This window comes from Lactuca sativa, chromosome 8, assembly GCF_002870075.4.
Source record: "Lactuca sativa cultivar Salinas chromosome 8, Lsat_Salinas_v11, whole genome shotgun sequence".
In the NCBI taxonomy this organism is placed as follows: Eukaryota; Viridiplantae; Streptophyta; class Magnoliopsida; order Asterales; family Asteraceae; genus Lactuca; species Lactuca sativa.
Window position 1 is genome coordinate 49,495,432 of NC_056630.2, and position 12,705 is coordinate 49,508,136.

Genomic DNA, 12,705 nt, shown 5'->3' on the forward strand with positions numbered 1-12,705 from the left:
GTAATCAAACATTTAGAATCCTGAGCACATAAAATTTCTAGATCCGGTTGGCAACAGACCATAGATCTAAACAAATAATAGTATATAAGGCAAACAGATAGCATTTAGCACATAAAAGCATTTTAGGCATCTTTTCTAAAATATACTAGTGCTCGTGTCTAAAATATGGTAGACAATCATCTCACAATTATCGCATAACATTGTAAGTTTAAGTCTATAAATCCTACAAATTCCTAGTTCGCTTAAACTAATGCTCTGATACCAACTGTGACATCCCAAATTTCACGGCCAGAAAAGACCAATTTCTTTATGCTTTGTTTATAAAATCAGAGTAATCCTTTGATTTAAAAGAGTTGCGGAATTTGTTCCCAAAACAAAATATGATAACAAGTTATCAAAACATTTCTTTAAAGAAATGTATTTTCATTAAATAACAAAATCTCGGGATGTCATGTTCCGATACAGACCAAAAGCCTAAACAATATAAAATAGACCTTACAACAATTATTCATAACTAATGATCTATAATCCAAAATTCGTCGCCAAGTCCACCAACTTATACTCTTGTGCCATTACCTGTAATGCAAAAAAAACTGAATGGGTCAGGCTTGGGAGCCTAGTGAGCATATAGGGTTTTCAACCCATAATAATATAATTATTATATTTAATCATCAAACAATCAACCCAATTACCCATCCCCATTATCTTCTTTATTTCTTAAGGTTTTACCCTAAGAATAAACTATCCTTCATTCATTCCTAAGCTATCAGGCGCTAACTCCATAGTCATCAAGGTTTACTCAACAGGCATGAAGTCACATCGTCACCAAGGTTTATCAAATAGGCACGAAGTCGCATCGTCACCAAAGCTTACCCAGTAAGCACGAAGTCGCATCGTCACTAAGGCGTACTCAATAGGCAAGAAGTCGCATCGTCACCAAGGCTTACTCAACAGGCACACAGTCGCATCGTCACCAAGGCTTACTCAGCAGGCACGAAGTCGCATCGTCACCGAGGCTTACTAAATAGGCACGAAGTTGCATCGTCACCAACCATTCCATCTACCCATGTTCTACACAACATTTTTGAAGATATAAATACAAACACAGTTTAAATTATTTAACACCCGTATAAAAACATCAATTCCAAGACCATCTCAAATAGACAAATAATATATAACACATAGCACATATTTCATAGCTAATACTTTATATTTATGTGTTAGAAGAAAATAACTATACACTCACTTGATAAGACGATGATCGGACAACACCTCATCTCTTAAAATAATCTTTTTCGATAAAATCGGGATGTTTGCTCCAAAACCGGGCTTCACGCGGGCACAGCTTTGGCTTGGAAACTTTATTTCTCGGGATCTTCGGGGCTTCAGGACTTGCTTCGGGTCTCGGGAATTATACCGGGGCTTCGGGATATTTCTTGCACGAAAACGAGGTAAAACGAGAGAGAGAGAGAGAGAGAGAGAGAGAAGAGGAAAAGTGCAAAGAACTCGGCTGCCCTCGCATCCCTTTTATAGGGGCTGAAACTGGGATTACACTGGGCGTAACTCGGATAAGTCTCATGACTCCCCCCCCTTCGGATAATATCGGATTTTATATTTAAATTAAATATTTTAATTATTTAATAAACTTCAAAAATTTGTATCTTCCTCATACGAGTTTCGTTTTCGATGTTCTTTATATCCACGCGTAAGTGACACTATGCTCTACAACTTTTGTTTAGACTCCGTCGGCTGAATTCGAATTTATTTTTATTATATTTTTTTATTAGGTCGGGACAGGAAAACTCCGTTATAAATTCATAACTTCTTCATCTGACGTCCGTTTTCGTCTGTCTTTTCACCATTGGACTACTATCGACGAGATCTTCGATTCTCGTGTAGATTGTTTCTGCTAAAAACCGCTTGATCTCAATTCGAGTATTTGGGCTGCATACTGCTAAGTCGAAATTTAGAAAAATAATAACTTTCTCGTACGAAATCAGATTTAGACGTTCTTTTTATGAACGCTCTCGGTTTAACGTATTCTACGACTTTCATTTAGATTGTTAAGGCCAAATATTGCTCTAACGTAAATTCAGTATTTACGCCGCGCTGTGTCGTGCCGGTTCTGTCACGAAAACTTCGACAGGTCAAAACTTCTTCGTTATAACTCGGATTTCGACGTTCTTTTTATGCACGGAAACCTTGAGACATATACTAAAACTTGGTTGTGATTATTCACTCTAATCACTCTTCTATCAAAAAGTCATTTTTGACGCTTATCGTCTCTAAATTGACTAGCTCTGATCTACGAGCGTTACAATTATCTCCCCTTAGGATGATTACGTCCCGGAATGATCAACGACAATAGGACTTGTATAATGACTCCATACGTTATCTCTTCGTCCTAGGTAATAACCGTAACTTCTACGTTTCTTCGAATGAGTATCTAACTCTTGGACTTCTTGACAACAGGCGATGCTCAATCTTGCATCTGCTCTTCGTACTATGTTAGACGCTCAATCGTAACCTTTGAGTTACAAAATAAGTCCTTATTCTAGACTCCTTCTTCTTCTTAGGATAAATACTTCCCTTTATCTATTGTAACAGACCGATGAGTCATGTTCTAATGACCTCTCATCGTATGATGCAACGCTTAGACTCAAGTCTCTTAGAGTCAAATTCCAGAATGGAATATACCTTCCTTCATATTCTAATGTGATATAATCACATTTTTGCATGTAGTATTTCTAGCTACAAGCTTCCTTAACAATGAACGCGATGCTATCGATCGCATTGCTTTCAATCTTCTGACTTAAGTCAGGTGTTACATCTAACTTGGTTCACCGAACCACGTAACAAACTCATCGTAGTTGGACTCAATTTGATCTAACCACTAGGGTCGGAATAACATCCATCTTACTAGTCATTACCGAAACAATGGTAATGACATACTTGAATAAAATGAGACTCATCACTAGCTTCTTGGTAATCATGTGACTTTCCCTGATCCAAGCGTGAGTCATGTGCTTCTAGTATATAGATCTCTACTACCATTCACACCTACTCATACTCATCCCAAGTATTGTCTCGCAGCCCCCAAGTCCTAAAATCACAAAACAATTTAACACATACGAATGTTCCCAATTAATCATACAAATTCTCCTAGACTCTACTAGGACTTCTTCCATGCGTATCTTCAATCATCAATTCTAATTCAATTCGGTTGGTGATGGAAATTCCAGACGATGGGACAACTTCAAGAATTACACCAATCGTTCCATCATCCAGCCAATCGAAGGTGTACTTCAGACGTACCGTACTCCACTAAACGTTTCGTTATTTTATCAGACATATTCTAAAGGCAAGATACTAGGGATGTCAACGGGGGCAAACGGGACGGGGAGTGCATCCCCCACCCCTGCCCCCGAAATTTCCTTGTTCCCCCGTCCCGGCCCCCGCCCCCGAAATGTTCAGCCTTCCTACCGCCGCCCCCACCCCCGAATCCCCTTCATTACCCCCGCCCCCGCCCCCAATTGATTTTCGGTTGTTTTTTTATTTTTTTTTTGGCTAAAAGAGGTTGTTATTTATTCTAAAAGAAGCTATTTTTAGGTAGCAAATAATTATGTATAGTAGATTTACATGTTAAAAATAAAAAAGTTATGGCATCTTAAAAACATTATACTAACAATATAAAAACATGTTTTTTGGTGAATTTTGAAAGCTCAAAATCATGTTATAGTTTATTATATTTATATATTTAATATATGTAAATATATGTGTAATTTATTAATGAGGTCCCCACTCTTACGATATCTTCTGATAGGTGTCATTCACTATCATTAACCTTTCATTTCCTCCATTTAGTCAATTCTCTAACCATAACGTTCTATACACCAAAGCAGACGATAGATAGAAGAAAGTTTAGACGTGTAATCCTCCTTATTACTCCGAAAAATTACATGCAAGTTCTAATATCGTAATCAAACATTTAGAATCCTAAGCACATAAAATTTCTAGATCCGGTTGGCAACAGACCATAGATCTAAACAAATAATAGCATATAAGGCAAACAGATAGCATTTAGCACATAAAAGCATTTTAGGCATCTTTCTTAAAATATACTAGTGCTCGTGTCTAAAATATGGTAGACACTCATCTCACAATCATCACATAGCATTCTAAGTTTAAGTCTAGAAATCCTACAAATTCCTAGTTCGCTTAAACTAATGCTCTGATAACAACTGTGACATCCCCAATTTCACGGCCAGAAAAGACCGATTTGTTTATGCTTTGTTTTATAAAATCAGAGGAATCCTTTGATTTAAAAGAGTTGCGGAATTTGTTCCCAAAACAAAATATGATAAGAGTTTATCAAAGCATTTCTTTAAAGAAATGTATTTTCATTAAATAACAAAATCTCGGGATCTCATGTTCCGATACAGACCAAAAGCCTAAACAATATAAAATAGACCTTACAACAGTTATTCATAACTACTGATCTATAATCCAAAATCCATCGCAAAGTCCACCAACTTATACTCTTGTGCCATTACCTGTAATGCAAAGAAAACTGAGTGCGTCCGGCTTGGGAGCCTGGTGAGCATATAGGGTTTTCAACCCACAATAATATAATTATTATATTTAATCATCAAGCAATCAACCCAATTACCCATCCCCATTATCTTATTTATTTCTTAAGGTTTTACGTACCCTAAGAATAAACTATCCTTCATTCATTCATTCCTAAGGATTTACCAAAGGAATTGGCACGAAGTCCATTGTTGCCAAAGTTTATCTATCAGATACTAAATCAATAGCTATCAGGTGCTAACTCCATAGTCACCAAGGTTTACTCAACAGGCATGAAGTCACATCGTCACCAAGGTTTATCAAATAGGCACGAAGTCACATCGTCACCAAAGCTTACTCAATAGGCAGGAAGTCGCATCGTCACCAAGGCTTACTCAATAGGCACGAAGTTGTATCGTCACCAAGGCTTACTCAACAGGCACGAAGTCGCATCGTCACCAAAGCTTAATCAACAGGCACGAAGTCGCATCGTCACCAAGGCTTACTATATAGGCACGAAGTCGCATCGACACCAATTATTCCATCTACCCATGTTCTACACAACATTTTTGTAAATATAAATACAAACACAGTTTAAATCATTTAACACCAGTATAAAAACATCAATTCCAAGACCATCTCAAATAGACAAATAATATATAACACATAGCACGTATTTCATAGCTAATACTTTATATTTATGTGTTAGAAGAAAGTAACTATAAACTCACTTGATAAGACGATGATCGGACAACACCTCATCTCTTAAAATAATATTTTCTGATAAAATCGGGATGTTTCTTCCAAAACCGGGCTTCACGCGGCCACAGCTTTGGCTCAGAAACTTTATTTCTCGGGATCTTTGGGCTTCAGGACTTGCTTCGGGTCTCGGGAATTATACCGGGGCTTCGGGATATTTCTTGCATGAAAACGAGGTAAAACGGGAGAGAGAGAAGAGGAAAGGTGCAAAGAACTCAGCTGCCCTCGCATCCCTTTTATAGGGGCTGAAACTGGGATTACATTGGGCATAATTCTCCAGTTACCCTGGGCCTAACTCGGATAAGTCCGATGACTCCCCCCCTTCGGATGATATCGGATTTTATATTTAAATTAAATATTTTAATTATTTTATAAAGTTCAAAAATTTGTATCTTCCTCATACGAGCTCCATTTTCGACGTTCTTTATATCCACGCGTAGGTGAGACTGTGCTCTACAACTTTTGTTTAGACTCTGTCGGCTGATTTTGAATTTATTTTTATTATATTATTTTTAGTAGGCCGGGACAGGAAAACTCCGTTATAAATTCATAACTTCTTCATCTGACGTCCGTTTTCGTATGTCTTTTCACCGTTGGACTACTATCGACGAGATCTTCGATTCTCGTGTAGATTGTTTAGCTAAAAACTGCTCAATCTCAATTTAAGTATTCGGGCTGCATACTGTTAAGTCGAAATTTAGAAAAATCATAACTTTCTCGTACGGAGTCAGATTTAGACGTTCTTTTTATGCATGCTCTCGGTTTAACGTATTCTACGACTTTCATTTAGATCGTTAAGGCCAAATATTGCTCTAACGTAAATTTAGTATTTACACCGCGTTGTGTCATGCCGGTTTTGTCGCGAAAACTTCGACACGTCATAACTTCTTTGTTATAACTCGGATTTCGACGTTCTTTATATGCACGGAAACCTTGTGACATATACTACAACTTGGTTGTGATTATTCATTCTAAACACTCTTTTATCAAAAAGTCATTTTTGACGCTTATTATCTCTAAATTGACTAGCCCTAATCTACGGGCATTACATGATACGGTTGAAGAGTTTGTTTCTGAGATGATAAGATGGTATTGGATCTCTATGTAATCCATTATAACCATGCATGATAATGACTAATTTGCATGCCTTGGCATTTTCCAAACGCCGGTATTTGATCAAGGTTTTGTCACCCTAGACTGGCCTAGTCTAACTGTAGCGAACAACTCAGGTGTGGGGGAGTTACCCCTATATAGATCTGTACACAAACACTCGCTCTCCCTCTAGGAGACTCGGCTTTTAACTACAGGTTACGGCCATACACTCAGTGATGTCAACCGACAAGTCCCACTAGATCCCAAATGTTTCCACATAAATATGTATAACGTTATATGGTTTTAGTTTTACAAACACCAGATGATATATGAATTTGAAATGATAAAGCCCAACAAACATGATAAAGGACAATTGTGGCCCATTAGACATGCAAATTGTTTCAAGGTTTGTTAGGTATACAAGAGGACTCTTAAGGCCCATTAAGCATATAACCACTGATTCAGGCCCCATTATCATGTAAATGGGCCACTAAGGCCTAATAACATGTAAATGATAATTTAGGTCCGTTAAGCATGTAATTGGGTCACTAAGGCCCAATAGACGTGAACTGAATATATTGGGCCCATCAAACATGCAAACGGATCACGAAGGCCTAATAAGCATGTATAGGAAGTATTAAGCCCAATGTTCATACCGTTGTTGTATTTTGTTTGTTTATTATAGTATAGTCCATTTCGTCGAAACATTTATCCATAATGTTATAAAGATACCGTGTTTTGTTATAACGATATTTTTCGTTCGTTATGTCAAAATTCTATAATTTGAGCTCGTGTTTAGTAAAAATTTCACTCTAGTTCCCTTAAAAACTAAGTTGAACATTTAAAAGCTTATATTTAGGGCTAATGGAATAAAAACCCTTAAGTTTTCAGGGTTCTGTCGGTTTTGCCCAAAGTTGAATTTGATGTTCGTTTTTACCCTAACATTTTCCATAAAATGTCTGGTTTTACCCTTTTACCGGTGATAACAGGTTACCAGTATATTAACTTCGCAAAAAAAAACCCTTAAGTTTATAGTTTTTTTTTACATTTTTACCCTTAAGTTTATATATTTTTTTACACTTTTACCCTATGTATTTTTTTTCATATTATACGTAGTCAAGCTGAAAAATCATATTTATATATGAAAAAATTTTAATTAAATATTGTATTTATATTTTTTTTAATGTTATTGCTATATATATATATATATATATATATATATATATATATATATATATATATATATGTGTGTGTGTGTGTGTGTGTGTGTATGTGTTTTTTTTGTTAGATAAACCATTTAAGATGTAAAAAAACAAATTAATATGTTTTTAGAACTACAAATACGTATTTTTATGTATTTAAAAATATACATATCAATAAAAAAAAACTTATTTATTCATAAAACTGTTTATATAAGTATATACATATATTTTTAGACGTGTAAATATGTATTTTGATATATGTTTTATTTAAGTATACATATATTTTTAGAAGTATAGATACATATTAATGTGTAAAAATGTAAAAATATGTATTTATACTTCTAAAAACTACATCTATAAAACACATATTCATAATTCTAAAAATATTATTTATCTTTTTAAATGGTTTAACCATGCAAAAACACACACACACAAACAAATAAACAAACAAATATACATATATATATATATATATATATATATATATATATATATATATATATATGTGTGTGTGTGTATATATATATATATATATGTACATATATATATATAACACTAAAAAAAATATAAATACAATATTTAATTAAATATTGTTTCGTATATAAATATGATTTTTCTGCATTAATATGTATATTATGAAAAAAAATATATACTTGGGGTAAAAGTGTAAAAAAATTATAAACTATAGGGTAAAAACGCAAAAAAATGGTAAATTTAAGGGTGTTTTTTTGCGAATTTAATATAACGGTAACCTGGAAAACTTGTTATCCCCGATAAGAGAGTAAAACCGAACATTTGTCCGAAAATATTTGGATAAAAACGGACATAAATTTCAACTTTAGGCAAAACCGACAAAATCCTGAAAACTTGATGGTTTTTATGACATTAACCCTTATTTTTACATAAAATGTCATTTTTGGTCTATTTTAATTAAAATACATTTTAGCACATTATTTTATAAAAGTTTACATTCTTGCCCCAAATGTTTAGTATTTGACGGGTTTAGCCTAAAAATACATATATTGATATTTTCAGCCCATCTTTATAGAAAATTATATTTTCAGTCGTTATTTGAAGTAAAATGACATTTTCGGCCCAATTTTTGTGAACTTAACATTTTTGGCCCAATTTTGAAATAAAATGACATTTTCGGCCCATTTTTTATGAAATTAACATTTTTGGCCCAATTTTGAAATAAGGGTCATTTTCAGCCCTTAATCTTGTGGTTTTTCATTTTTGGCTCAAGTTTTTATTTCATGACATTTTGATCCATAAAAATTGTTATTTTTGCAATTTGAGCCCAAAAGGTCGTAAGGCCCACATTAAGGCCCATAATGCACAATTTTACACTTTTGACCCTTTGGAAGGTATGATTGTTATAAAAACTCATTTTTAAGCAAATGTGACCCTTTTGATCCTTATAAAACCGTAGGTGTCACTTTTGTCCCAATCTTTTGCTTATTTGTCAAAAATGATCCTTATACAAGATTTGTGTTTTATTGTTCACAACTTAAGCATGTATAACACTTTTATCTTTGTAGTATGATGTATAGCGTGTTTTAGTTTATGAATCTCACCCATTTTTGTTAAAGTTTTATAGATCTATCGAGTTTTATCACACAAACACAACATAAACCAAGAAAATCACACATAACATAATTAAAATACATAAATCTACACATTTTACTTGTATTCTCCCCCAAAACATGTAAAAACCGAAACAAGGGGGTATGAACTCACATTTGCTTGTTGTTCTCGGTTTTGAAGAAGAAATGGAAGAGATTTCGGCTCTAGCAAGCCTTCCTTGGATAGATCTCGAGCTTATGGGGTTTTTTAAGAGTGTGATCACCAAAAATGTTTAGAGGGAGTGTTTTTAACATAAGAATGAAGTTATATAACTTGGATATGTAGGGACTTACCAAAGAAAGATGATTTTTGGTGGAAACCTTCTTGAAACAACTCTAGATCTTCGAAAATTTGGAGAAGGGAGGAGGTTTTCTAGAGAGAGTGTTCTTGAAAGATTTTTGAAAGAAAATGAGGTGGTGAGGGTGAGGTTCGGTCGAGAAGAAGAAGAGAGAAGAGAGAGGGAGTGAAGTGATGTGCATGGAGATCCACCATGCAATAAAGAGGTGTCTAATGCTCCTTAATTCTCTTAATATCATTTTGTTTCTTTTTTTTTTTACTCATTGGGCCGAGAATGGGCTCAAGGGATGAAGGTAAAATGACTTTGGGCTTAAATTCTTGGCTTTGCTTGAAGTTCATAGGCCCAATAATATTTTTCAGCCCATTGTGCCCTTAGGATGGTTCACGACCTTTTTGAATAAAAGAAATGGAGTTTTTGGCCCATTAGGGCTAATTAATTCATTTATGGCCCAATAAGGCCCATTAGGGTTAGAATGAATCATTCTAGGCCCAAATGGTTCCAAATGCTATAGATTTATGAATTTGGGTCCATTTAGAATCCAATTAGGGTATTTAGGCCTAAAATAGTCGAATTGAAGGCTTATTGGCCCATTAGGGCCAATAAGAAAACCCTAGTCCATAATAAGCTTGAACTGGGATTTTTAGGGTTTTCAACTCATTATTGACTATTTGGATACTTTGTATAGAGTTTTGAACTTCACTTGTGAATTTTGATTAAGTTTGTTGTCATAGAATGAACATAGTGCATGGGATCAAGTTAGAGTTACAATTCTATCATAGATGACATTTACATGATCACAGAATTTCCTGGCTAAAATGCCAGTTATGCCAATATATGAATTTGATTTTAGGTTTAAGGTCTAATTTTACCTTTCAATATGATTTTGAGGCGGTAATTGGTGGTGGTTGATAGCGATGAATGGTGGAGATTGATGGTGGTTGTCGGAAGTAAACAGTGATCATTGTAGTGTGGTGGCTAGATCTTTGAACATTAAACATGTAGGTGGATACTAGGTTGATCAATGGGTCTCAATAAATAAACACACACACACACACACACACACACATATATATATATATATATATATATATATATATATATATATATATATATATATATATATATATATATATAGTCAAGATCAAATAAGAAGGAAAATTTTGGTAGGAATGTAAGAAGTTTTTTTTCTACATATTTTTTTAGCGAACATACAAAATGAATCATTAGATGATTCAAGAGTAAGATGATTCACAAGAAAAAATTCCAAAAAAAACATCTCTATGATTCATTTTTAAGTAAATTAAGAAAAAATTCACTTTTATGACAATTTTAGTGAATAACAACGAAATCATTGTATAAATGAATCATCGGTGTGTTTTTTTGATATTTTTTTTGGTGAATCATGTTATTTTTTATTCATCTAGTGATTCATTTCTTTTGTTCGTTAAAAAAGTATGTAGAAAAAAAACTTCTTACCTTCCTACCAAAAAAAATTTCTTACCGTATATATATATATATATATATATATATATATATATATATATATATATATATATATATATATATATATATATATATATATATATAAGGGTCAAATGGTATTTTATGTATGTTATGGCCAAAATACGTAACAAGTTAACGTTTGTGTGGCCTTCTATGTTTAATAAAAATGGTTAGGAACCAAATACATAAATTAATTGACACCACAAAGACGATTCATGTAATTTACCCATTTTAAATTATATCTTTAGACTAGACGAATATATATATATATATATATATATATATATATATATATATATATATATATATATATATATATATATATATATATAAAATGACATAGTTAAAGTTTTAATAAAATATATGTTGCAAATAATTATGTAATAAACATTAATTATAAAATATTATCTTTTATGTTATTTGATATATATATATATATATATATATATATATATATATATATATATATATATATATATATATATATATATATATATATATATATATATATATATAAAATCATAATTAATTTGAATAATATTATATGAAACATGTCTAATAGATTAAATCATCTATCTTTACATGCCGACTTGTGTGCGAATAAAACCAAATATGGTTCATTTTAACATTGTGAATAATTAATTTAGAACTTACTTTTGACCTTTTATTTTATTTTTTTAATTTTGATTATGATAATTAACAATAATATCAATCATTATTTGTAAGTTAAAGTAATATAAATTATAAATGGGTGTTATGTTAAGTATTATTATTAGTAATTACTTTATTCTAACATGATATTACTTAGAGTCTAATAGCTATAAAAAACATGTTTATTCTGCAAGAATGATACCGTAAATATTCTCCCAGAATGGCTTTGATTATTCTTAAAGAGTATGAAATTAATTCAAAGAAATAAAACTAAATCATCATGTTTATAGAATAGCTAACCATAAGTAAAGCTAGTTAAAATAGAGAAAATAAAGACCTCATTAGACCAATACAAACCATATTAACAAAACTACATTGGCTAATTTTCAAATGGATATAAAGGCTTATCGGTGGACATCATGTGCAAATAAATGAATGAAATATTTGGTTCAAGCATTTTAACAAACAGTTCGTGGGCAAATTCAGATGTCATTTTAATTTAAAGCTAGATGCTAGTTTAGGGAGCAAGAAAATCAAAGTTTTATGTTAATCCAGCCTTTTAAAAAAGAAAACTTAGAAAGTCGAGTTTTGGGACTGTAAAAAAACTTCGTCATTTAAGAAACATTAACAATCCTTAAACTGAAAGGAATGACCTAGGGATTATTCTGATTGATTAAAAATCCTTCTTGATGATCTTGATATATATTCATACATACACAAATACGCCTCTATACCTCGTCTTTAGTTCTTCGTGCCTTCATTCTTGCATTGATAAAGAAGAGGGGTAGGTTCCTTGATTTTTCTGCTTTGCAAGGTCACTGGTGTTTGCAACAATCTTCTTGTTCACTGGACAGAAAAATTGAAAATAATAGAGGTGAGTGATGGCAACGACTAATGGAGGGCCAGCGGTAAAGATTGTCACTGAGGTTTTGTGGTCGACAATCGAAGGATTTAGGGTTATGGTTGAAGTCGACATTTTTCTAGTGATGGTAATGAAAGAGACAT